Source organism: Bos javanicus, chromosome 6 (genome assembly GCF_032452875.1).
Source record: "Bos javanicus breed banteng chromosome 6, ARS-OSU_banteng_1.0, whole genome shotgun sequence".
Lineage (NCBI taxonomy): Eukaryota > Metazoa > Chordata > Mammalia > Artiodactyla > Bovidae > Bos > Bos javanicus.
Window position 1 is genome coordinate 94,748,507 of NC_083873.1, and position 26,700 is coordinate 94,775,206.

Here is a 26,700-nt window from a genome sequence, read left to right on the forward strand (position 1 = left end):
TTTATTATACTGGTGAAATATATAAAACCATATATGCAATAAAGGTAGAAACCAGTAAGTGTCACAACAATGTCTGGAACCAAACACTTGAGATAGTCTGCCCTCTAAAGAGAACTATCATGTTGAATACCACGCGTTTGTCACTTAACAACAAGAGTCTATGATGCAGCTGGTACATTGATATGCCACCTGCAACTGCTTGTCAAAAGCTCTAGTATGTACAGCTTGTAAATAGCATCATTCAGAGTATAATGTACAAAACTTTTATATGGAAGCAGTGAGGGAAAACAACTCACAGCTATTATACTAAGTCAAGATTAATTCAGCCCCATCATTTTTACATTTTTCACTTTGAAATAATTATAGATTCACAAAGAGTTACAAACATAGTGAAGAGGTTCCCATCCACCCAGTTCCTTTGAATGATTACATCTTATGTAACAATAGAAAAATATGAAAAACAGAACATTCATTTTGATACAATATGTCTGTACCACTTTATTACAAGTGCCTTTTAAAAAGTGTATTACAGATGCAGATTCTTAGAGCTACCACAAGTTTCCATCACCACAACCATCTTACAAGAGATTTCTTTAGTCACACCCTTCTCCCTCTTCCAGCTCATGTCTAACCCCTGCTGCTAAGTCACTTCAGTCATGTCCAACTCTGTGACCCCACAGACGGCAGCCTACCAGGCTCCCCTTCCCTGGGATTTTCCAGGCAAGAACACTGGAGTGGGTTGCCATTTCCTTCTCCAATGCATGAAAGTGAAAGTGAAGTCGCTCAGTCGTATCCGACTCTTAGCAACCCCATGCAGCCTACCAGGCTCCTCCATCCATGGGATTTTCCAGGCAGGTGCCATTGCCTTCTCCATGTCTAACCCCTAGCAACCTCTAATCTCTTCTCCATCTTTACAATTTTGTCATTGTGATTTACTCAATCACTTTTAACTTTAGTTCCTTGGGCATTTGTAAATGTGCATTTCTAAAGTAATGACATTTTCAAAAGTATTTCAGAACCAAGCATCACAGCTCTCAAACCTTGAGAAGGTGACAATGTTAGGTGAATTTGCCTGCAGCTTATCTAGTTTTGGTAATTTTTAAAACAATAAACTCACTCAAAATGTCAGTTGAAAATGTTGACAGTGGTAACTACTGTACTAACTAGATATACATCCTCTTATTCAGTGACCAAATCTTTTTATCGACAGATATAACTTCCATGATGAATGGATTCTATTATATCTCACTTACTAATCTATTTCCTCCAAAGACTAACCATTTATACATGCAAATCAAACATGTGTTTAGCAACTACTATGCACCTGGTGCATAATAGCTCAGACAGTAAAGAATCCACTCATATTGTAGGATCCCTGGGTTGGGAAGATCCCCTGGAGGAGGGAGGGCATGGCTACCCACTCCATTATTCTTGCTGGAAAATCCCATGGACAGAGGAGCCTGGTGAGCTACAGACCACGAGGTCGCAAACAGTCAACAGGACTGAGTGACTAAGCACAGCACAAGCACCTAATGCTGCTTTAATATTGTAGGAAGAAATGTATAGTCTTGAGGAATCTAAGATACAGATGAAGGTATTTTAAAATGTCCTATTGTTATATTGTATTTCTCTAGCCTCGTTCGTCTAGTCAAGGCTATGGTTTTTCCTGTGGTCATGTATGGATGTGAGAGTTGGACTGTGAAGAAGGCTGAGCGCCAAAGAGTTGATGCTTTTAAACTGTGGTGTTGGAGAAGACTCTTGAGAGTCCCTTGGACTGCAAGGAGATCCAACCAGTCAATTCTAAAGGAGATCAGCCCTGGGATTTCTTTGGAGGGAATGATGCTAAAGCTGAAACTCAAGTACTTTGGCCACCTCATGAGAAGAGTTGACTTATTGGAAAAGACTCTGACGCTGGGAGGGATTGGGGGCAGGAGGAGAAGGGGACAACAGAGGATGAGATGGCTGGATGGCATCACTGACTCAATGGACGTGAGTCTGAGTGAACTCCGGGAGTTGGTGATGGACAGGGAGGCCTGGCGTGCTGCGATTCATGGGGTCGCAAAGAGTCGGACATGACTGAGCTACTGATCTGATCTGATCTGATCTGATTTATGAGCACAAAGTGACCACTTCAAAATTATTGTTATATAACTGCTCATTTTAAATATTACAATGCCATGGTTCCTGAGTGGCTGATAAAATCAAAGGATGCCATGAATGCAAGCAGAAGTCTCTATTTGCTTCTGTTCATTAACTAAAGCTTAGACTATTTGCATCCTGATTTGGACCAAAGTTCTATTCCAATTATCACTGGATTTGTAGTTCAATTAAACCTTGATAGGCTGATCCAGGGATGCATTCAATCATCCAGCACAGAAAGCTGAACTCATTTTTGCACATTCAGTACCAGATAATCCAGATTTTCTCCATGTTAATAGATATTTGGGCATGGAGAGAAAACTGCATCAATCTGTATTGGCCATATTAGTACAAAGTAACCAGTGCCAGGACTCATTTCCTATGTAGAACTGGTGTATAAGGAAGTAAGTAACTATGAAACAAATGGGCTACTCAGAACAGAGGCAATATGTTGCTTTTGTAAGTGAAAAATTATACATAACAATGACCGTGGCATATATGTGTTTGCTTTAATTGATGAGTACATTTATGAATTAATGTACATTGTAAGGAAGTTATTGGAAATACTCAGTAAATGAAATGGTATTATAAGATATTGAGGTATGTTTTGTTGATATTGTTGTTTCTTTTGTATTTGTTTCTTTGTGTTTTTTTTCTTCCAAAGATAATCTCTACAAAATAGTAGTTGAAAACATATAATTTATGTTGATAGACAAGCTTTTGATGTCCAGCTCTCATATTTATCACTTGTGTGGCCTTGAACAAGTATTCTCATTTGTAAAATTTAACACTGTTATCTCTGTTTTAGAGTGGTTATAAGAGTTAATTAGATTTTATTATGAATACTTAGCACAATACCTGGCATGGTATAAGAGTTCAATACATGTTGGTGGCTCTTATTTTACTTATTATTATAAAGAGCACAGACAAATATTTTGAGAAAAGTCTTAAAATTGATCAGAATGTAGCCTCCATTAACAGTCACAATTCTCTTTTTAGAACTTCTGTAATACTAATAATACCAATGAATATCTTAGTTTATTTGAGATCTTAGTAACTCAGTCATGCCCTGCTCTTTGTGACCTGTTGAACTGTAGCCTATCAGGCTTCTCTGTCCAGGAGATTCTCCAGGCAAGAGTACTGGAGTGGGTTGCCATGCCCTTCTCCATTTTCTCCCAATTCCCCAGTAGTTTATCTGTAATTAAAGATAATGGCCAAAGAAAGGCATCCCATTTCACTTTCTCAAAGCCAACTAAAAAAAATAAAGAGGATGGAAAACAGAGGGGGAAACAACTGCAGGAAAATTTAAAAAGCACAGAGAAACCATAGACTATGACTCAGTGCAGTTCAGTTCAGTTGTTCAGCCGTGTTCTACTCTTTGCAACCCCATGGACTGCAGCACACCAGGCCTCCCTGTTCATCACCAACTCCTGGAGTTTACTAATGTCCAGTGAGTTGGTGATGCCATCCAACCATCTCATTGTCTGTCGTCTCCTTCTCCTCCTGACTTCAATCTTTCCCAGCATCAGGGTCTTTTCAGATGAATCAGTTCTTCGCATTAGGTGGCCAAAGTATTGGAGTTTCAGCTTCAACATCAGTCCTTCCAGTGAATATTCAGGACTAATTTCCTTTAGGATGGACTGGGTGGATCTCCTTGCAGTACAAGGGACTCTCAAGAGTCTTCTCCAACACCACAGTTCAAAAGTATCAATTCTTCGGTGCTCAGCTTTCTTTACAGTCCAACTCTCACATCCATACATGACTACTGGAAAAACCATAGCTTTGACTAGACGGACCTTTGTTGGCAAAGTAATGTCTCTGCTTCTTAATATGCTATCTTGGTTGGTCATAACTTTCCTTCCAAGGAGTAAGTGTCTTTTAATTTCATGGCTGCAATCACCATCTGCAATGATTTTGGAGCCCCAAAAAATAAAGTCTGACACTGTTTCTACTGTTTCCCCATCTATTTCCCATGAAGTGATGGGACCAGATGCCATGATTTTCGTTTTCTGAATGTTGAGCCTTAAGCCAACTTTTTCACTCTCTTTTTTCACTTTCATCAAGAGGCTCTTTAGTTCTTCTTCACTTTCTGCCATAAGGATGGTGTCATCTGCATATCTGACGTTATTGATATTTCTCCCAGCAATCTTGATTCCAGCTTGTGCTTCTTCCAGCCCAGCAATTTTCATGATGCACTCTGCATGTAAGTTAATAAGCAGGGTGACAATATATAGCCTTGATGTACTCCTTTTCCTATTTGAAACCAGTCTGTTGTTCCATGTCCAGTTCTAACTGTTGCTTCCTGACCTGCATATAAGTTTCTCAAGAGGCAGATCAGGTGATCTGGTATTCCCATCTCTTGAAGAATTTTCCACAGTTTGTTGTGATCCACACAGTAGATCTTAGACTATGACTGCTGCTGCTGAGCTAAGTCACTTGAGTCATGTCCGACTCTGTGTGACCCCATAGATGGCAGCCCACCAGGCTCCCCCATCCCTGGGATTCTCCAGGTAAGAACACTGGAGTGGGTTTCCATTCCCTTCTCCAATGCATGAAAGTGAAAAGTGAAGGTGAAGTTGCTCAGTCGTGTCTGACCCTCAGCAACCTCATGGACTGCAGCCTTCCAGACTCCTCCGTTCATGGGATTTTCCAGGCAAAAGTACTGGAGTGGGGTGCCATTGCCTTCTCTGAGATTATGACTAAGAGATATCAAATCCAATGGAATTAATAGCAAATTTAAAAGGTTTCTGAAAGGATGTTGACAGCTACTGACCTTTCATATGCAGTCTCCCTATAATTAGCCAGGCCTGAAGAGCTCAAACCATGACCATACTTGCAGTAAGAATTAAGAGACTGAACAAGTACAAGCTTCATCATAGCCCTTTTCATACTAGAGAAACAGAAAGAAAAGGCAGAATGAAGAATCAAGGAAACACCATGGTAGCCTCAGCAGAAGCAGATTGCAAGTATAGAAGGAGAGGCTGTGGGTGGCCGCCAACGGACTACTAGGCACTTAAATAAAGGCTATTATGTATTAAATTCATATCTTGAAGTTCTAATTCCCAATCTGACTACATTTGAAGATAGAACCTTTAGTGAGGTAATTAAAGTTAAATGAGATTATAAGGGTGGGATCCTAAGACTGTTGTCCTTATAAAAAGAGGGACACAAAGGATGTTCATGCACAAACAGTAGGCATATAGTGAGAAGATAGGTATCTGCAAATCCCAAGAGAAAGGTATTGGTAGAAATCAAACCTGCTTACACTTTGATGGATTTCTATTCCCCAGAGTTGTGAGAAATGGATTTCTGTTAAGTCACCCAATCTATGATATTCTGTTACATTCTCAATAGCCAAATTTGGGACAATTGGAGTAAAAAAATAATGACAATGTTTAATTAAAATCTGTAGAATAAAATAAATATCCATAAGTCTTATTAATATAAAAAAGTAATTGAGTAAATAAATGAAGTAGAAACTCTTTTTTACAAAGAGTTTCAATGAATAAATGTAGAAGTACTGAGGGGAATGTAGAATTATCATTAGGTAAACACCACAGTTATAATTGAATCAAGCAAAATCCACCCATGGATAAAGAAGGTCGTGGATGAAAGTTTGAGAAGAAATGGAATATTTGCATAACCTCAAATATCTCTCCCAAGATATTTATCAGTTTCCAAGGGAACATAGTAAACCTAGAACATAGTAAACATTGGAAAAACCTAGCAAACACCACATAAGCCATGTGACTGAAGTTTATAGCACTAGCTATAATGCATACATTATAAAAATAATTTTCCCCTTGGTATACTGCAGTGAAAAGGATACATCACTTCTGCAGTTTTCTTGCCAAAATATAAAACCTCATTCTAATCATGAGAAAACATCAGAATTACAAAATAACTAACCATGAGATGAAAAGTACCAAGTCACAATAGAAGTGGGAAGACTCAGGAACTGTCACAGCTTAGAGAAGGTGAAGGATGCAGCAACTATATGTAACTTGGATCCTAACTGGATTATGAAAGTGAAAAGGAGTATAACGGGGAAACTAATATTTGAATGAGTCTTTAGTTCAGCTGATAAGAGCTTGCTAATGTTAATTTCCCGGTTTGATCATTGAACTATGGTTTAACATCATGGGAATCTGAAATGCACTGACATCCTCAAGGATGGTGTTGGTTTGATCACTAAGTCATGTCTGAGTCTTTTGAGACACCATGGACTGTAGCCTGCCAGGCTCCTCTGTCCATGGGATTCTCAAGGCATGAATACTGAAGTGGATTGCCATTTCCTTCTCTAGGGAGTCTTCCTGACCCAGGGATCAAACCTAAGTCTCCTGCATTGCAGGCAGATTCTTTACCATTTGAGCCACCAGAAATCCAAGTGGAGGGTGTGTATGAATTCTTTATATTAGATTTGCAACTTTTCTGTAAGTTTAAAGTTATTTCAAAATAAAAAGGTTTTATTATAGAACAATAGGTAGATGTATTTCTAGACATTTATCTTTGAAGTTCAATAAAATAACACAGTCACTTCCTTAACAACTAATCTCTCACAATTCTACTGTAAAGACATGCTATTATTCTCAAAGTAAAATCATACATAGATATATATTATATATTCACTTGCTAGGTTTAAAGGTACTAACCAAAAGCAATGTTAAAAATACCATCTTGTTTTTCTAAAACTGAAAGAAGTTACCATACTTATCTCATGCTTTTTCCTATCAAAGAGAAGATTTACTATGAAACTTGAAAAAAAGTAACTATTTTATGTTACTTTAGAACAAAGAAATAATTAGCTATCTTTTAAAAGAGCAAAATTCTTGCCCAGAAATAAAAGAAAAATTGCCCCAATAAACCCTTTATTGAAAGTGTATCCTATACAGCCCCATAAATGCATGTAAACTTATACCAATCAGGATTTTTCCAATGGGATACTCTGAACCTAATGAAAGAATGAAGTAGATCTGTACATTTTAAAATCAAAATCCATTGTAAAATAAAAAACAAGTCACAGTAGTGAGTATTTTACATTGCAATCTGTACTTTAAAACCTCTATAACTTATATCTGAATCTTATAAAATATCTATAACTTATAAGTTAATCTTCATAACTTATATAAGATATATATAGTTTTTTTGGGGGGTGACAGTTTTCTCAAAGAATCCCCAAGAAAATTTCAATAGTGGATGTTTCTAGAGAGTAGAGCTAGGGGATGGAGTCATTTTTTATATACTGCATTGCAGGAGACCCAGGTTTAATCCCTGGATGCAGAAAGTGCCTTGGAGAGGTAAATGGCAACCCACTCCAGTATTCTTGCCTGGAAAATCCCATGAACAGAAGAGACTGTCAAGCTACAGTCCATGGGGTTGCAAAGAGTCAGACACAACTGAGCATACATTAATTGAAAATGTCTTTGCTGTTTCACAATAGGAATTAAAAAAAATGATTTTGGTAACCAGAAATAAAGTTGAACAGTGTGTATCATGGGATATAAATGTATCATGGAATATAATATAATGTGGTCACCATGACTTAATTTGATTAGTTTGGGATCCTAGCTTAAAACAAAATGTGTTGGAATCAAACCTCAGTGAAGCTTAGAAGAAAGCTGAAATCTGGTTGGCAGATAGTAGTCACTCATTCACCTATTCAATAAATACTTATTGAGTACCTACTGTATTACAAGCTTTTCTACAAGAGGAAACACTGCAAAACACAAGTACCTGTTGTCATGTAGATTACACTCTAGTGGAGGGAGGATGTTTTCATAGGAAAGAAACATAAAATTATTTTATATAATGTTAAGCACTCTGAAGAAAATAAAACAAGGTTCTAGGTTAAACAGTATGGTCAGGAAAGACCTCTTGAATTGAGTGACTTTTGAATTGAGATATGAAAATATGGAGGAGTATTCCCAGGAAAGTAATCAGCTAGTGATAATGGCCCTACAAACGAGTTAAAGGGATCTAACTTGATGAAGGAATCAGAAGGCCACTGTGACTAGAATTTAGGTAGAGGAAAGCTGGGTAAAAAAGAGGAAAAAAATAAAATGCCTTTAATTGACGTCTGTGACTTGATTTTAGTTATATTTGAATAAAAATATTTATTGTATTTATTCTTATCTATGGAGAAGGCAATGGCACCCCACTCCAGTACTCTTGCCTGGAAAATCCCATGGATGGAGGAGCCTGGCGGGCTGCAGTCCATGGGGTCGCTAAGAGTTGGACACGACTGAGCGACTTCACTTTCACTTTTCACGTTCATGCATTGGAGAAGGAAAGGGCAACCCACTCCAGTGTTCTTGCCTGGAGAATCCCAGGGACGGGGGCGCCTGGTGGGCTGCCGTCTATGGGGTCACACAGAATCGGACATGACTGAAGCAACTTAGCAGCAGCAGCAGCAGCAGCAGCAGCAGCATGAATCGTTATGGGCTTTCCTAATGATCCAGCAGGTAAAGAATCTGCCTTCAGTGAAGGAGACACAGGAGATTCGAGTGCAATGCCTGGGTCAGGAACATCCCTCGAAGGAGGAAATGGCAACACACTCCAGTATTCTTGCCTGGAAAATCCCCTGGACCAAGGAGCCTGGTGGGCTACAGTCCAAAGGGTAGCAAAGAGTCAGACACAACTGAGCACAATACCATTCATTCATTCATTCATTCATGTTTGTTCTCCTTTAAAAGTATAAAGCTGAAGTTACTGTGGATATTCTTAATATGCTTTGGGGAATTCACCTGTTAGTCACTGAGAAAGATGGTTTTGCATAATTGCAGTACATCTCTATTCAGGTATGAAGAAAGCTATATATATGAGTGGAAAGTCATTAAAACAACCCATTAGAGGATCTGGGAAACTGATGAAACTGGGAGATCCATTGGCAAGATGAACTGCCAACAGAGTAGGGTAGGTTCTGCTTGGACTACAGTTCTCTTCTTGAAGGAGTGTTTTCTTATAAGTTGAAATTTATGAGATGTATGTGTCAACAAGGCTCTGGCTGCATCCCTCTAAAAGCTGAATACTTGAAAGATAGCCTAGGAATAGTATCAATGTGAATGTAGCATTTGCCAACTTAAATCTCACCGTTGAATAAACAGATGGAGAGAAAAATTATTGAATGGTATAAATGTCACCTTCACTTTTTAGATACAAGCAAAGAAATGTGTGCCTGCTTGCTTAGAAGATTTTTGCTGGACAGATGTATGCTCAGATCCAGCCTATTTATTAGAGAACAGTCTCAGCTCTCATTTTCAATTTTAATCACTGTGTCAATTTTAAAAGGGCAGTTCTCATTATATAAACATTTGGAAGTTATAAAGCTGAAAGGTCAGGGTGTAGACAAGGCAAAGATAACATGCCACCAGCTGGCATACACTTCCATGTGCAAAACTTTTCTCCCAGTAAGCTCAACCCTCAGATATGAATGTCCTAGAACATAGGAATCATTGCCTACCAGTTTCTATTTCTCCAGCAACATGATTTTACTTGTATATGGAGAATTACATGTATCTCTCTATCCAAGGATTATGGAAAATGGAATTCTGCAATTAAACTTCATAACAATTTCACAGTTTGATTCAGTCAAACATCTTTATGTAGAATAATAATCATAATTGTCACTGTTTCAGTCATTTTGGTCTCTCAGTCATGTCCAACTCTTTGCGACCACATGGACTGGAGCATGCCAGGCTTCCCTGTCCATCACCAACTCCCAGAGCTTTCTCAAACTCATGTCCATTGAGTTGGTGATGCCATCCAACTGTCTAATCCTCTGTCATCCCCTTCTCCTCCTGCCTTCAATCTTTCCCAGTATCAGGATATTTTCCAATGAGTCAGTTCTTCGCATCAGGTGGCCAAAACATTGGAGCTTCTGCTTCAGCATCAGTCCTTCCAATAAATAGTCAGGACTTATTTCCTTTAGGATGGACTGGTTGGATCTCTTTGCAATCCAAGGGACTCTCAAGAGTCTTATCCAACACCACAGTTAAAAAGCATCAATTCTTCGGTGCTCAGCTTTCTTTATAGTCCAACTCTCACATCTATATATAACTACTGGAAAAAACATAACTTTGACAACGGACATTTGTCAGTAGTTTATTTAGCAACAATTACGTAACAATCGTTCTGTCTGTGTTATCTCATTTAATTCCTGCCACATCTCTGTGAGGTGGGTATTTTCATCATCAACATACAGAAATAGAAATTAAAATTTACAGAGATTAACCAATTTTCTCAGCTATTATACAACATGTGTGTGGTAGATCTAATACTTTAGCCCAGGCTTTTGCAACTTCAACTCGATGACATTAGCCTCTGTACTACTTCATCCCCTTTAATAAGTACCACTTAGCTGAGGGTTTTATTCAAGATGCAGTAACATTTGTATTATAGGACTCAAGAAATCCTAAAATACCCAAAGCACAAAGGAAGCATCACAAATCTTTGACATCTCATTTACCTAAAAGGTATAATGTAACCTGAGAACTTCAAAATGTACTGGCTGGACTCTTAAATATAGCAGAATGAAGTTTATTTTTTTTTTCTAATTTCTTTTTTTAATTCATGAAAAATAATAAATATTTAAAACACATAAAATCTGAAAATAAAAGCACACTTGCAAATTTCTATAATATCTGGACCAAAATGCAGAAGAAAAATGAGATTTGATCAATTTTTTAATAATTTTCTTAAAGTTAAGCAGCATTATGGCAAGTGACCTATACAAATATCTCTTGTTGATAGACACAAGAACCATGGGTGTATGTGTATTACATGATGAAATGGATGAGACCCTGTTAGAACCCTTGTGTGAGAGCAAGGAATGTAAAGGGAAGTGAAACTAGAGGAGCAAGTGTGTTGATTAAGTATTTGTATGAACATCATGCTTGCCTGGGGAGCCACTAGTGGGTAAAACAGGATCAAGGAGAAAAAGCATAAAGTGGTTTTCTGGTAGCAACACAGAGAGCTATGACCTAAAGACTTCCTCAACAACCCTCTTAAACACTAACAACAACAATAACAGTGACAAGAAAGTTGTCCCTAGGGCAAGGAAATAGCAAATTATTGAGTATATTTGCAATAGTAATTCTATGAAGAAGCTGACTGGTTTATTTCACTACCTCCATTTATCCCCACATGATTCTTTAACAAACAATTAGCTTCATTCAAAATAATAAGAAGAAAAGCTATTAAGTTTAATTAGGTCCCATTTGTTTATTTTTGCTTATGTTTCCTTTGCCTCAGAGACAGATCCAAGGAAATATTGGTATGATTTATATCAGAGTATTCTGCACAGCAAAGGAAACTATCATCAAAATGATGATGTCTAACTTACTGAAGGGAAAAAATATTTGCACATCATGTCAACATTTGATATTAAAATTAAACATTAAATATTATATTTAATATTCATATGGGGTAATATTAAAATATTTGTGGTTTCTAAAATGCAATATAAAAAATAGTAACCTTATTTAAAAATGAGAAGACCTGAACAATCTTCCAAAGAAGACATACAGATGGCCAATAGGCACATGAAAAGATGCTCAACATTGCTAATCATCAGAGAAATGCAAATCAAATCCACAGTGAGATATCACCTCACACCAGTCAGAATGGCTATCATCAAAAAGTCTACAAATAACAAATGTTTACACGGATGTGGAGAAAAGGGAACTCTGGTACACTGTTGGTAGGAATGTAAATTGATGCAATCACTGTGGAACAGTATGGAGGCTCTTCATAAAACTAAAATTAGAACTACACTGTGATCCAGCAATTCCACACCTAGGTGTATGTCTGGAGAAAATGAAAACACTAATTCAAAAGATAAATGCACCCCAATTTTCACAGCAGCATTATTTACAACAGCCAAGATATGAAAGCAACTTGAGTCCACCAACAGATGAATGGATAAAAATCTTGTGGGTATGTTTGTGTGTATATATATATATACGTAATGCATACATACACACACAATAGAATACTTCTCAGCCAAAAAAAGAAGGAAATTTTGCCAATTGCACCAACATTGATGGACCTGGGGGGTATTATGCCTAGTGAAATGTCAGAGAAAGGCAAATACTCTATATTATTAGGTATATGTGGAATCTAAAAAAATAAAACAACTGAATGACTATAACAAAACAGAAACTGCCTTACAGATATAGAGAACAGACTAACAATTACAAGTAGGGAAAGGGAAGGCAGGAAGGGCATCATAAAGGCAGAAAAAGTATTTGAATAATAGACATCTAGAAATAGATACAGTAAAACATGTAGAAGACCTTCACACCAAAAAAGGAGTAAGAGGAATTAAAGAAGATTTAATATATGCGAGACTATTCCATGATGAAGGTGTGGAAGATTCAGTATTGTAAAAATATCTATTCGATCCATCAGATCAGATCAGATCAGTCACTTAGTCGTGTCCTACTCTTTGCTACCCCATGAATCGCAGCATGCTAGGCCTCCCTGTCCATCACCAACTCCCGGGGTTCACTCAGACTCACGTCCATCGAGTCAGTGATGCCATCCAGCCATCTCATCCTCTGTCGTCCCCTTCTCCTCTTGCCCCTAATCCCTCCCAGCATCAGAGTCTTTTCCAATGAGTCAACTCTTCGCATGAGGTGGCCAAAGTACTGGAGTTTCAGCTTTAGCATAATTCCTTCCAAAGAAATCCCAGGGCTGATCTCCTTTAGAACGGACTGGTTGGTTCTCTTTGCAGTCCAAGGGACTCTCAAGAGTCTTCTCCAACACCACAGTTCAAAAGCATCAATTCAATTTTTTTACTCAAAAAAAAAAAAAAGCATCAATTCTTCGGCGCTCAGCCTTCTTCACAGTCCAACTCTCACATCCATACATGACCACAGGAAAAACCATAGCCTTGACTAGATGGAGCTTTGTTGGCAAAGTAATGTCTCTGCTTTTGAATATGCTATCTAGGTTGGTCATAACTTTCCTTCCAAGGAGTAAGCCTCTTTTAATTTCATGGCTGCAGTCACCATCTGCAGTGATTTTGGAGCCCAGAAAAATAAAGTCTGACACTGTTTCCACTGTTTCCCCATCTATTTCCCATGAAGTGGTGGGACCAGATGCCATGATCTTCGTTTTCTGAATGTTGAGCTTTAAGCCAACTTTTTCACTCTCCACTTTCACCTTCATCAAAAGGCTTTTGAGTTCCTCTTCACTTTCTGCCATAAGGGTGGTGTCATCTGCATATCTGAGGTTATTGATATTTCTCCCAGCAATCTTGATTCCAGCTTGTGTTTCTTCCAGTCCAGCGTTTCTCATGATGTACTCTGCATAGAAGTTAAATAAACAGGGTGACAATATACAGCCTTGACGACTCCTTTTCCTATTTGGAACCAGTCTGCTGTTCCATGTCCAGTTCTAACTGTTGCTTCCTGACCTGCATACAAATTTCTCAAGGGGCAGATCAGGTGGTCTGGTATTCCCATCTCTTTCAGAATTTTCCACAGTTTATTGTGATCCACACAGTCAAAGGCTTTGGCATAGTCAATAAAGCAGAAATAGATGTTTTTCTGAAACTCTCTTGCTTTTTCCATGATCCAGCAGATGTTGGCAATTTGATCTCTGGTTCCTCTACCTTTTCTAAAACCAGCTTGAACATCAGGAAGTTCACGGTTCACATATTGCTGAAGCCTGGCTTGGAGAATTTTGAGCATTACTTTACTAGCGTGTGAGATGAGTACAATTGTGCGGTAGTTTGATCCATAGATTTAATTTCTTGAACTGAGTGAAAATTGACAAGATGGTGATAAAATAGTTAAGGAAATTTAAAGGCCCAAGAATAGCCAAAGCATTCTTGAAGAAGAACAAAGCTGAAAGTTGCAGTGCTATATATCAAGATACAGTACAAAGCTCTAATAATTAGGAAAATATTATAATAAGACAAGGAAGAGGAAACAGATCAATGAAACAGAATTGAAAGTAGAGAAAGCATCATTTCATTTTATGATCTGGATGTCTATTTAATGCATTGCTGAAAAGATGCTTTTTCAATAAATGTGCTAGAAAATTGAATGTTTTTATTAAAAAGTGAATAATGACCACAACATCATTTATACACAAAAAATATAGTCAAAAGCTAACTGTTGAAACAATGCAGATGACTTTGGAAAACATCTTCATGACATTATTTCCTAGGGCAGGCAAATAAACACAAAAAGTATTAACCATAAAGAAAAAGTAATAAATTAGACTATATCATAATTAAAAACTTCTTTCCATGAAAAGACACCATTGAAAGAGTAAAAACAGTAGAATATATTTGAAATATATATATATTAAACAAATAATTACTATCCAGAATATATAAAGAACATCAAAAAATCAATATGAAAAATGTGTACAATGGAATATAGTAGAAGGGGAAATATGCAAAATACTTGGAGACACTTTACAAAAGAGAACATCCAAGTGGCCAATAAACATATAAACTGCATTCAATTCTCAATAACATTCAAGTTATAAATATAATGTAATTAACTTTACATCCACTAGGATGGCTAAAATATGAAAGACTTTTTTATGGAGCAGTTGGAGCTACCATTGCTGATGAGACTGTAAATTTATATAAGAACATTGGAAATTTGTTTGATGAAATTGACTAAAACTGAGCATACGTGCACCATATGACCTAGTAATCGCAGTCCTAGGTATCAGTTCAGTTCAGTCGCTCAGTCGTGTCCGACTCTTTGCAACCCCATGAATCGCAGCACACCAGGCCTCCCTGTCCATCATCAACTCCCGGAGATCACTCAGACTCACGTCCATCGAGTCAGTGATGCCATCCAGCCATCTCATCCTCTGTCGTCCCCTTCTCCTCCTTCCACCAATCCCTCCCAGCATCAGAGTCTTTTCCAATGAGTTAACTCTTCGCATGAGGTAGCCAAAGTACTGGAGTTTCAGCTTTAGTGTCATTCCTTCCAAAGAAATCCCAGGACTGATCTCCTTCAGAATGGACTGGTTGGATCTCCTTACAGTCTAAGGGACTCTCAAGAGTCTTCTCCAACACCACAGTTCAAAAGCATCAATTCTTTGGCGCTCAGCTTTCTTCACAGTCCAACTCTCACATCCATACATGACCACAGGAAAAACCATAGCCTTGACTAGACGGACCTTTGTTGGCAAAGTAATGTCTCTGCTTTTGAATATGCTATCTAGGTTGGTCATAACTTTCCTTCCAAGGAGTAAGCATCTTTTAATTTCATGGCTGCAGTCACCATTTGCAGTGATTTTGGAGCCCAAAAAATAAAGTCCTAGGTATAAACCCAAGCAAAAGGTATGAATCTAGTGTTTACCAAAAGACACATGCAACCATGTTTGTGACATCTCTCTATATAATAACCCCATCAACTAATGTCCATCTATTGTAGGACGGGTAGATAAATCATGGTGCATTCATACAATGGAAAACTAAATAAGAATGAACAATCCATAGCCTTAAGAATGAGAAAGATGAATCCCACAAACAAAATACTGAACAAAATAAGCCAGTTACAAACGACTATCTAGTGTATGATTCAACTTATACTCAATTCAATCCAGGGAACTACCTAAGGTTTAAAAGTGAGGGTAGTGGTTATCCTTGACACCATGGAGGAGAGGATGGAAGGGGACAGATGTCATTCTGAGTCCTCTAAGAAGCAGATGCTGAGACAGATTAAGACAGCAATAAATTTCTTAACAAGTAACAGTTGAAAAATACAAGTGGGTGAAAGCCTTATTGAGAAATGACTGTCTCTATACCCTGTGCTGCTCTGACATCTGTGCAAGAAAACAAAATGGAGCAAAAAAATCCTCCAAGTATAACACAGGCTAGAGAAAGTCTCAGCCAATCCAATGGGAAGTTCCACAAAATGATTGTCAAATACAGGAGTTCTATCATTACACTGGGGCTTCCCTGATGGCTCAGACAGTAAAGAATCTGCCTGCAGTGCAAGAGACACAGGTTTTACCCCTGGGTCAGGAAGATTCCCTGGAAAAAGAAATGGCTACCCACACCAGTATTCTTGCCTGGAAAATTCCAGGGACAGAGGAGCCTGGAGGGTTACAGTCCATGGGATAGCAAAAGAGTTGGGCATGACTGAGCAACTAACACTTTCACTTTCATCAATACATTGGCTAGAAGTGGTCAGGCTGTAACAACCCCCTGGAGTTGTTTACTAGCCAAGGTTGCCCTAGAAGACCTGAGCCTCAGTGGCCACATGAAAGAGCTGCAGCTCAGGGCAGTCAGCTTGTTGACACTGCAGGCGGCTGAAAAGCAAGTCTTTTCTCGAGGACAGACATTGGCCACACCTCCACGGCTGTCAGGGCAGAAGAGTAGCTTCTGAGCTGCTAAAAATGTCTCTTTTCTTTACTCCAATTCAGTTTATTCCTCAAATGAGGTCACTTTGTGAAAATGGTTTGAGCTGTGCACTCATGATTTGTGTATTTTCTTAGCATATTGTGCTTTAATAAAAGAATTTACCTAAAAAAATCACTCTAATCTTTTAATGTTTGTCATAATATTTTATTTTTGCTTGGGCTAGTTCTGGCTTATGGCCTGTGGTTTTGTTCAGCCCCAGATCTAAGAATGGTTTTTAAATATATAAAAGGTTGTAAAACATGCCCTCCTTCCCCTATAAACACACACAAGGATATGTGTGAGAGAACACGTGTGGCTCACAGACTAAAATACTTACTAACTGGTCTTCTACATAAGAAGTTTTCCCATTTCTGCTTCAGAGAGTTCTTCTAGAACTAACATATCATGGGATTAGTAAGTCAATTATCTAAAGTTCAGCATGCCTTTAATTTCTTTTCTCCCAAGTAAAATTTTATTTTATTTATTTTAAAATGGTATTATAGTGTATTAATCTTTGTTCTACCTTTTATCTGCAAATAAATACTCTATGTCTAGAAGAAAGCTGATTTTAAAAAAAACAGTAAGTTTCTGTATATTGGGATTATAAGTAACTTGGAAAAAAAACTCCTTAGGACTTTTTTTTAGTTACATGATTTATATGAAATATGACCATCCCATGCCACAGTTTTAGAAATCAGAATGATATCACATAGTCACACAACCCCCCACCACCCCACCCCACGCAAACACAATGTTTAATGTAATAAGATACGGAGCTTACTGGGTGATCTTTTTAAATGCTGCTTTTCTTAGTCCTGGATATCCACAGAAAACATAGCAACATGTGATGAAATGGCATAATGTGATTTATAAGAAAATAGTTCATCACATGCTGGACTTGGTGTGCTGTTTTCTCAGCAAGAATCACATGAACTCTGCAAGTTGCCACAAACCACAAATGCATCTTCAACTTTAAAAAGATATTAAAGCTCACCTGACACATGCGATTCTTTCTTGCCAAATATCTTTCGACCCAAACTGCGTTCACAGAGGCTCTTTACCTTCCTCATAAAAACACCCAGAAATATCAAATGCGTGGTAGAGTCACAAGTAAGGGACCTTCCCTAGGACTTTTTTGTGCCCTCTCATCTATGGAGAATTTACCATGAACTTGACAGAACTCTAATTCTCACTTCTTCCTAACCTCTTGCATCAGGGCACATTAGAAATATATATATATGTATATATATATATATTAGCCACATAATCAAAAATCTTCGTGTTAAAACATTTTCTGTTTGTCCTTGAGAAAATTAGGCATTACTATCAAGTCTTCATTCCTTTTTTGTAACATGAAATGAAAAGGTTTAGACGATTTGCCTTCATTTTCTATTGCTGTAAAACCAACACTACAAACATATGGACTTAAACACAGCATTACTTTGCCAACAAAGGTCCGTCTAGTCAAGGCTCTGGTTTTTCCGGTGGTCATGTATGGATGTGAGAGTTGGACTGTGAAGAAGGCTGAGCGCCGAAGAATTGATGCTTTTGAACTGTGGTGTTGGAGAAGACTCTTGAGAGTCCCTTGGACTGCAAGGAGATCCAACCAGTCCATTCTAAAGGAGATCAGTCCTGGGTGTTCTTTGGAAGGAATGATGCTAAAGCTGAAACTCCAGTACTTTGGCCACCTCATGCGAAGAGTTAACTCATTGGAAAAGACTCTGATGCTGGGAGGGATTGGGGGCAGGAGGAGAAGGGGACGACAGAGGATGAGATGGCTGGATGGCATCACTGACTCGATGGACGTGAATCTGAGTGAACTCCAGGAGTTGGTGATGGACAGGGAGGCCCTGGCATGCTGCAATTCATGGGGTCGCAAAAAGTCGGACACAACTGAGTGACTCAACTGAACTGAAACACAACACAAATACTCTCACTTTCTGTGGATTGCACATGATTGGGTTCTCTGTTCAGTGCTTCACCAGATAAAACCCAGGTTTCAGCTACATTTATAATTTTCATCTGGGGTTTAGGCTCCAGCCGTAAAGAATCTGCCTGCAATGCAGGAGATGTAGAAAATGAGAGTTCCATCCCTGGGTCGAGAAGATCCCCTGAAGGAGGAACTGGCAACCCACTCCAGTAATCTTGCCTGGAAAATCCCATGAGCAGAGAAGGCTGGTGGGCTACAGTCCATGGGGTCACAAAGAGTCAGACAGGACCGAGTGACTAAACACGAGCGTGCAGAAAGCTCACGAGCTGTTGGCAGAATGTATGTCCTTGCTCTTGCTGTACTGAGTCTTTTGTTTTCCTATTACTGTAGGTGTAGGACCACCCTTTTTTTGTTAATTGGAATATAATTGCTTTATAATGTTGTATTAGTGTCTGCTGTACCATGAAGTGAATAGCTATATATATACATGGACCACCCCCTCTCCACCGGCTTTGACCTCCATTTCTCCCATCCCACCCATCTAAGTCAACACAGAGCACTGAGCTGAGCTCCCTGTACTGGAAGCTGCTCTCTACTAGCTATCTATTTCACATGTGGTAGTGTATTTATATCAAACCTAATCTCCCAATTCATCCTGCCTTCCACTTCCCCTGCCCCATGTTCACACATCCATTTTCTACCTCTGTATCTCTATTCCTGCCCTGCAATTAGGTTCATCTGTACCATTTTTGTCGATTCCACATATGTGTATTGATATACAACATTTGCTTTATTGTTTCTGACTTACTTCACTCTGGATGATAGACTCTAAGCCCATCCACATGTCTACAAATGACCCACTTTCATTTCTTTTCATGGCTAATATTCCATTATATATATATATGTCCCACATCTTCTTTATCCTTTCATCTATCAGTGGACAACCATTCAATATCTAGAAGCTGCCACATTCCCTGACATCTGGTCATCTGCAAAGCCAGCAATGGAAAAATCTTCCTCACATCAAATCTTTCTCTCGCTCTAAACTTCTGAATTCCTCTTTGCTCCATCTATGCACCCATACTGTTTAAGGGGTTTGTCTGATTAGGTCTGGCCCACCAGGATAATCTCACTTTCTTAAAGTCAACGGTGCTACATAACACAATCTAATTATATACATAAAATCTACAAGATTCACAGTTCCAGTGATAATATACAAAAATGTACACTGGGGTGGAGATCTCAGAAGCCATTTTAGAATTCTGTCTACTAGGGTTGCTTTAGGGATTTCCTGGTGGCTCAGACGGTAAAGCGTCTACCCACAATGCGGAAGACCCGGGTTCGATCCCTGGCTTGGAAAGATCCCCTGGAGAAGGAAATGGCAACCCACTCCAGTATTCTTGCCTAGAAAATCCCATGGATGGAGGATGGAGGATGCCTACAGTCCATGGGGTGGCAAAGAGTTGGATACAACTGAGCAACTTCATGGAGGTTTCATGGAGGGTTGCTTTAAGGGTTAAATAAGATAACATGGCGGAGAAGGCGATGGCACCCCACTCCAGTACTTTTGCCTGGAAAATCCCATGGACAGAGGAGCCTGGTAGGCTGCAGTCCATGGGTCGCTAAGAGTCGGACACGACTGAAGCAACTTAGCAGTAGAAACAAGATAACATGGAAAAACACTTATCTGAATATCCAGCCCTTAATAGAGGCCTAACAAACTGATTTATCCTGATTATGATACTGTGGAGAAGGAAAGAAAATGAACTACTAACTAGTCAGATGCACCACAGGAAATCACCACTTCTATAGATCAATAATAATATATCAGCAATTTCATATTGTCCTATTTACCATATCTACTCAATAGCACATTTCACAAAACATTGAATAAACACATCCAGGTGATTTTTAGTCCATAATTTATTCATTCTCTTGTTTCATTCATTCATCCGTAGCAATGTAGAGCTTACAGAAAAGAACAAGGTAACCATCCCTAAACCTTTTAAAACCTTAGGATCTAGTGGATTTGAGTCCTTATAGATTTTAACAGTGCAGTTGATATTAAACAAAGCTGCTTCTGACAGAGCTAAAAGAAGCAACACATATAGCAATTTCATGCGTCTAACCTCACATTGTTTATAATCCCATGACAAAAACAAATGGAAACGATAAATTTAGAAGAAGCTCTGTACTACACAGGCTCTGTGACAAATGGAGTTTATAGTCTTGGCAAGCAGCCCCCAAGGTTTTCCAGCGTTAGCTGGCATCTTAGTTTGGAAATACCTTTCTTAGTTTCTCAGCAACAGTTAAGATATGACAAACAATCCCAGTGTCTCCTTTTTTGGCTTCAAATAAAATAGCATAAGCATATTTAAACATCTATCTTCTGGCTTCTAAAAATCCTCTTTCTCATGAGCACTTAATTCATAGCTCTGTACACCTTACAAGAGTCTCCCAAGGAGAGTTGTCCAAACTTTCCTGGAAACTTTAAAGCTTCTTTTGTAATATGATTCAGAATTCTGTTCTTTCCCAGTCTGTTTTCCATTATTTCATTGGTCAGGATGTGGGAAATATTTACTGCAGATAAGACTCATCTTTTTACTTTGCCAATGGCAACTTGTTTGACTTATACTGTAATGTAAAGACAGCTCTCAAATTATTATTAACTTCATTGTGTTGATATCATTACAATAAAGCATATGATAGAAGATGTTTTAGACACAATCTCCTCTAATTCTCATCCTCATCATACTTTGAATTCTTTTTTATTGTTATAATTAACATACAATATGATATTAGTTTCAAATTTCACTTTGAATTCTTTTTGCAATATCCTCAAGCAGTTGCCATGCAACCTCTTCTTGAACACTGAGATAAAGAAATCACTAGCAAAGAAGTATTGCTCACACTTTTTATTCTTAACTTCCAAGCTGAAAAAAAAAAATATTGTATTACAGTTTTCATTGCTGAACTTACAGTCTTTTGTGTTGGGATTGTGGATAAGCAAAAATAGACCTCCCTACCCTCCCCAGATACACGTAGATTAGATTAAATCTCAAACTTAATTAGCCAAGGACACAAATAATTAACAGAAGCAAGATTGACCAAACAAGTCAGAAACAGATGTAATTTATCTTAATGTGACTTTTTCTGGGCCTCCAGTTTTCAAAAAGACAGAAGCTAACAACAGTTTGAGCAGGGCAGAATAGTGCCTGGTCTGAGAAAACAGTCTAATTTTTCTTACCACAAGCTTTCTTAAAAATTATTTATTTATTTATTTCCTTTCAGCTCTGCAAGTGGTTGTGCGTTTGTGGACCTTACTGTGCAATACTGTGTCTAGTACAGTAGTACATTATCTTTATTTCAAGCCTAGGAAGTCTAGAAGACAGCGTAAAAGCAATGGTCATGTAGCTGGTATTACACTCTGTGATTGTCTTAAAAGCATATTACAAAACTCCAAATTTCTATGAGCATACCCTGACCATCCCCACACTGAAGTTTCTCTTTATTAACTATTTACAAATAAATCACTCACATCAGGCGAATTATCTGCATCACTTTTCTAATGGAAATCATCTTTAAGATTATGTGTTCAAAACAGTTCTTTCTTCTGTAGATTTGCTTATTTTCCCAACATTTCTTTTCATATTAATGACATCGTTATTATTCTGACCTCCCAAGTGGCTCCAACGGTAAAGAATCTGCCTGCAATGCAGGAGACCAGGGTTTGATCCTTGGATCGGGAAGCTCCCCGGAGATGGAAATGGCTACTCACTCCAGTATTTTTGCCTGGAGAATTCCGTGGACAGAAGAGCCTGGAGGGCTACAGTCCATAGGGTCGCACAGAGTCAGATACAACTTGAGCAGCTAACACTAACATCCAAGTTAAATTCATCAGACTGACTTCTTCTTAAATCCCAAATCAAAGTTGTCATTAAGTTGAGATATCTTGGCTAGCTATTTTCTGTCCACAACTGCTGACATAGTTTAAATTTATATTTTATCTTGCTGTCATAGCCTAGTATATTGAGTCTACTCCATCACAAAAAAGCAAAAAACATCATTTTTTCCCCCATTCCACTTCCTTGGTCAAGAATCTGCAATGAATCATTCATTTTCCATAGTATCAGGAAGTATGACCAAAATATTATTTAACACTTTCTGCATGAAGGGTCAAAAGATCTGATCTGTTTCTTATTATGGAACATTTTTATGTTTAATGTCATCATGTTTGTTTCCTTTATAGCCTTTCCACAGCTTGAAATGACACATTTCTTTGTTTAATGATGTATTTATTATTTATTTAATTAAACTGTAAGCCTCGCAAAGGCAAGAGCCAGGCTTTTTTATTCACTGTGTATGTTGTGCCTACTATAGGTTATTGTATGCTCAAGCTGAAGCTCCAATACTTTGTCTACCTGATGCAAAGAGCTGACTCTTTGGAAAAGACCCTGATATTGGGAAAGATTGAAGGAAGGAGAAGGGGACAACAGACGATGAGATGGTTGGATGGCATCACAGACTCAATAGACATGAGTTTAAGCAAGCTTCTGGAGATGGAGAAGGACAGAGAAACCTGGCGTGCTGCAGTACATGAGGTCGCAAAGAGCTGGACATGACTGAGCGATGGGACACTAGGCAAATATAATGAAATAATGCCATTAACAGGAACATGGCTGGACCTAGAGATTATCATAGTGAGTGCAGTAAGTCAGACAGAGAAGGAGAAATATCATATGACATCCTTTATATGTGAACTCTGAAAAGAAACAATACAAATGAACTTATTTACAAAACAGAAACAGACTCCCAGACTTAGAGATTGAATTTCTGGTTACCAGGGGGAAAGTTAGGGAGAAAGGTAGTTAGGGAGTTTGGGATTGACATGTATACTTCTATATTTAAAATGGATAATCAACAAAGTCCGACTATATAGCACAGGGAACTCTGCTCAATGTTATCTGGAATCCTAGATGGAAGGGGAGTCTGGGAGAGAATGGATATATGTATATGTATGGCTGAGTGCCTTTGCTGTCCACCTGAATCTGTCACAACATTGTTAACTATCAGTTCAGTTCAGTCACTCAGTCATGTCTGACTCTTTGCGATCCCATGGACTCCAGCACACCAGGATTCCCTGTCCATCATCAACTCTTGGAGCCTGCTCAGACTCACGTCTTTCAAGTGGGTGATGCCATCCAACCATCTCATCCTCTGTCGTCCCCTTCTCCTCCCACCTTCAGCCTTTCCCAGCATCAAGGTCTTTTCCAATGGGTTAGTTCTTCACATCAGGTGGCCAAGTATTGGGGCTTCAGCTTCAGCATCAGTCCTTCCACTGAATAGTCAGGACTGATTTCCTTTAGGATGGGCTGGTTGTATCTCCTTGCTGTCCAAGGGACTCTCAAGAGTCTTCTCCAACACCACAGTTCAAAAGCATCAATTCTTCGGTGCTCAGCTTTCTTTATTATCCAACTCTCACATCCATACATCACTACTGCAAAAACCATAGCTTTGACTAGATAGACCTTTACTGGCAAAGTAATGTCTCTGCTTTTTAATATGCTCTCTATTTAATACAATTGACTGTACTCCAATATAAACTAAAAAGTTTTTTAAAAGGCAAATAGAAGGTGCTCAATAAACACTTACTGATTTAATGGAGAAAGGAAGTAAGGACAAAAGGAAGGGAAAGAGGAGGAAGGAATTATTCTCCTGGTCTCCTCACTTGAGCACACCACCTATTTCCTTCTCCACCCCCATTTCATATATATACTTCCAGATAATTCATTGCCTTTTTTTTTTCACTACATCTCTTCCCTCTATAGCTCCCTACTTTTTCTGCACATCAAATCTTGTCACAGGACAAGTCACATCTCATCTCAGCTTCTCCTGATTCTATGTACCTTCCAACCAGAGACATGTCTCATATTTAATGAAAAGTTAAGTATCCATCTAATTTTAAGCACCTGGTTACATATTTTCTTACACTGCCATATAATCATTGAATATTTGGTATTGTTTCTGCAAATAGACTACCTTTCCAGTTGTTTGTCCTCTCCCTGTCTGCTATCAGAGTCTTTCACCACTCTTTCTCCTCTCTACTCTGCATTATGTTAATCTATATTTCCCAGACTCCCTACTCTCAGCTTCCCAGTAAGTTTAGCATTGAGAGAAACTCATGGAAGTTTAGGGGGAGGAGAAGCTGGGGTGTTTCTGTTTCCAGAGACTATTCTTACAGGTACTGTATTTTATCCATGGCTTATCTCTTGCTAGGCAGCCACTGCTGTGGTTCTACCTTCTTCAGATGCCCTCGTTTCTGGGTTCTAGTAATATCATCTCTCCCTTTGTTTTACTCTCCATTGGGAAAGTAAGGGCTTCCTGCTGTACCTAATTTCTGGGTTACTCCAATCAAAACCAGTTCAGCTGTTCTTCTATTCATGTATCAGAAATTCCTTTTATCGACTTTCTTGTGTTTGAAGGACTTCAAATAATTTCTTTTTTTCTGGCAGGACCCTGACCAATGTGCCTTCTTTAACTATTTTCTAGGATATGAAATTTTCCTATATCCTTCCATAGCGGGTCTTGTAAAGTTGCTTATGTATGTTCATTGTTTTTTTTTAATGAGCTTTACATGCTTTTATTAGAAACAGTCACCTGGAAAATATTCCACTGTTTTCTATAAACAAGATTCAAATAGTGTATTCCCCCAGTTCTTGAAGGAATGTCATTTAGCTTTCTTCTGGGGTAAATAAAGGTGAGATGATTTTGACTAGCTCACAAACATCAAGGAAAATAAGTGTGTTCTCTGTGTTTAACATTACACATAAAATAGGCTTTTCACTTTCCCTCATTTTGTGTACTGAGTCACATCCCGATCATCTATAGAAAAAGTGTTATTAATAGCTAAGACTCTAAAGGCAAGAATTAAACTGTGATTAAAGTTGCAGTGTGTGCTCTTAAGTTCAATTCAATCTCTGTGTCAATTAATAAACAAGATCCATTTAAATTACTTTACCCCTTTCACTAGAAATGAAACAAAGCTATACTTCCTCAAACATCTTTTAAAGGAATCTTTTTTTTCATGCTTCATCCACTACTGATTGAATCACATGAGACTATTTCCCACTGTCTTCTACTTTTGTAAAAGGACAGTATAGTTCATGACTGAGTATAAAATAGAGGTGTAAAATCTCAACATAAAGTAAAACAAGGCTCTAAAAGATTGGAAAAAAATAAAAACAAGCAAAAAACAAACAACCTAAAAAGCAAGATAAGGCTCTAAAAAGACTGGAAAGACTGGTGGAAAGATACTCACCCCACGGCTGCTCAGGACTAGAAGTGTAGTCTTAATTAAATCAGTGAAATGCTTAGTTTCCCTTCATGCTCCTTATTTTCAACATTCAGGAATGGGCTGGATTAAATGATCTGTTAAGACTCCAGCTGAAAAGATAGATTTAAACAAACAAAAAGCAGAACTGGTGACACCTCTCTTTTGATTCCAATACAAAAGCAGTCACACAGCCTTTGTGAATCAAGGAGTATTGACGTAGGAATACATAATAGGAGAGGCCAACAAAATATTTTTCATTTTTGAACCAGTCCTTTCACAGACAATGAGACACTGAATAAACTGAGAAGCAATCGCATTTTGCTTGGCAATAGGTAAACAAAGTTAGAATATTCAAGATTGGAAAAATGCAAGGCTTAGTTAATGTTATTACATAATTTTAAAGCTATAAGAGATCTTGAAACACAGTCCAGAGGGCTTTTTTTAACCTTTCTAAGGAAATCATTCTATCATTGGGAAATCATTCCATCATTGGGAAATCATTGGAAAGTTATAGAATCTCTTTCCTGATTAAAACCACCAAACAAAAACTAAACATATACACTGAGAAAATTGTACATACAGTTTCTGGGTGTTCACAAACCTACTGAAATCTACCCCTGCAACTTCTGAGCAATTCATCCCCATCATTTAACAGGTTAAAGACTTGATACTCAAAGGATTTAAATAGATAATCCAAAGCCACCAGGGTATTTATGACAGAAAGTATACTAAAACACAATCTCTCACTTAACTACTCTATTTCAAACTGCCTCTTATTTGGCTAGGAAATGTTAACAATTAATATCATTAATGAAATAATAAAGAAGATTATTAATTAACTTTGTTGTTGTTCAGTTGCTAAGTGGTGCCCAACTCTTTGTGACCCCATGGACTGTAGCACACCAGGCTCCTCTGTCTTCC

The 26,700-nt window shown here is 38.2% G+C and overlaps 1 long non-coding RNA gene across 1 annotated transcript in view; it reads right to left on the reverse strand.

Moving 5' to 3' along the window:
• The window catches only part of LOC133249762 (uncharacterized), a 40,984-nt gene extending 14,960 nt beyond the window's left edge, over positions 1-26,024 (reverse strand). Inside the window, exon 1 of the long non-coding RNA XR_009737090.1 lies at positions 25,765-26,024. This is a non-coding gene — a long non-coding RNA (uncharacterized LOC133249762). The remainder of the gene's footprint in view (positions 1-25,764) is intronic.
• Between the last annotated feature and the right edge of the window lie 676 nt (positions 26,025-26,700).